Here is a 1,778-nt window from a genome sequence, read left to right on the forward strand (position 1 = left end):
AAATTACATATAAAATTCCATGAAAAAAAGAGGGAAAATTAAAAAAATAATAATTCTGAAGCAGCACCAATCAGACTATTAGAAGGAGTCAGCTATTCTGTATATTCTCCTGAATGTAACCTTCCATAGCCTTGCTTTCTAGTTTAGTTAAAGAAATAATCTTCCCTTTAGGGAGTGAGGCATCATGAGGTAATCATACCTTCTATATGAGGGTAATTTATTAGATAAACACACACTGTTCAAACATTTCTTTTTTTTATAAAAGCTCTTTGCAGTTGTCAACATCAATGTGCATAAACTAAAAACATTCCATTCTTTTAATAAATAATAAATAGCCAAACAAGCATGACTCTCATAAAAATCCCTAAACATAACATACAAAGAGAGAGGCTCTTTTTTAAAAAGTCACTTCACAAAAATTTCAAACATGAACATTCTAATAAACTACAAAGTCCTAAGCAACTCTATTTTTAAGCCAAGCAGCTGATATCTCTCTTTTTTAAAATATTGAGACAATCCATGTCAGACAAGTCCTAAAAACATTCTTTATTGTAGTATTTTTGTTGACAATTTAATTTTTAGAAATTTCACTAAACTGTTTAAAACCATTTAAAATTTCAATGTTTGTAAAAGTCACTACCATTAGATGGCACATGAGAGCCATGTTCAGCTACTACAAAGCCAACACCATGGCTGGTTCCCTGCAAGTACGAAGCATGTGTAAACAGAACAGCAAAATGCAATCTTTTAAATCTTTTGTGAGCAAATTTTTATTAATAAATGCAGACTAGATTAAGTCAAATATTGAACCATAAAAATATCATTAAGCAAGACCACCCACTTCTCAGCACCCACTCAACACTCATTTATTTTTTAACCAAAGTATATTTGTGAATAATTTAAAATATGTTTTCCTTAAGATGTCTTGATATAACAGTTTAACCACATTGCATTTGTGGATAATCTTTATGCTTTTAAACATTTTATGATAAGCATGAACCTTTTTTTTTTGTTTTGGTATATTTGTCTTACATTATATAATGTGTGTGACAGTGAAGTATAATACTTTTGACTTAAAAATTGGACATTTTCATGACTCAGACTAAACTTTTGTCTTGAAAGTCAATAAAATAATTCAAATATCACCTGCTTTAAGCATGTGGATGGTTAAATATGCATATATTATTACTGAAATTGTTATTAAATTAATCAGCGATTTAATAATAGTTGTGCGACATCCTTAACCCACTGTCACAAGTCACAGCCACGGTAACAACAGACACCAGACAAGAACCACGTACTTTATAGTGTGCTTGTCCATTGCATGAAAAAGACTTGTGAAGAGGTACTGGGTGGTAAGAAGATTCTATTGGCATGAGCACCATCCAGAAAGCTCAGTGTTATCCAAATGTTTGTGTGTCACCTTTTAATGAGAGACGGAACCATGGGGGAAAAGATTAAAAACAAATAAAACATCTTAAAAAAAATTATATTTCAGTGTGATGTTCAAAATATTCCCTTTTCTGTAAAGGTCAGGGCTTTAATTGTGAATTAAAAGCAATTCATCTGAATAAATAGATTTTAGTCCAGAAATATGTGTGCAATGCTATGGCGGCTTGTCATTTGTCCATATGCTGAAGGCCAGATAACTCTTTTTTTGTGGATAGATGGAAAACTAAACATACTGTAACTGGCTGACCTCTCCAGAATTAGCTAAAATATTAAGTGCATGGTGGACTGAAAAAAGCATGCAGGTACCAATGTGTGCAACCAAACTC

The sequence above is a fragment of the Erpetoichthys calabaricus genome, chromosome 4 (genome assembly GCF_900747795.2).
Source record: "Erpetoichthys calabaricus chromosome 4, fErpCal1.3, whole genome shotgun sequence".
Taxonomy (NCBI): Eukaryota; Metazoa; Chordata; class Cladistia; order Polypteriformes; family Polypteridae; genus Erpetoichthys; species Erpetoichthys calabaricus.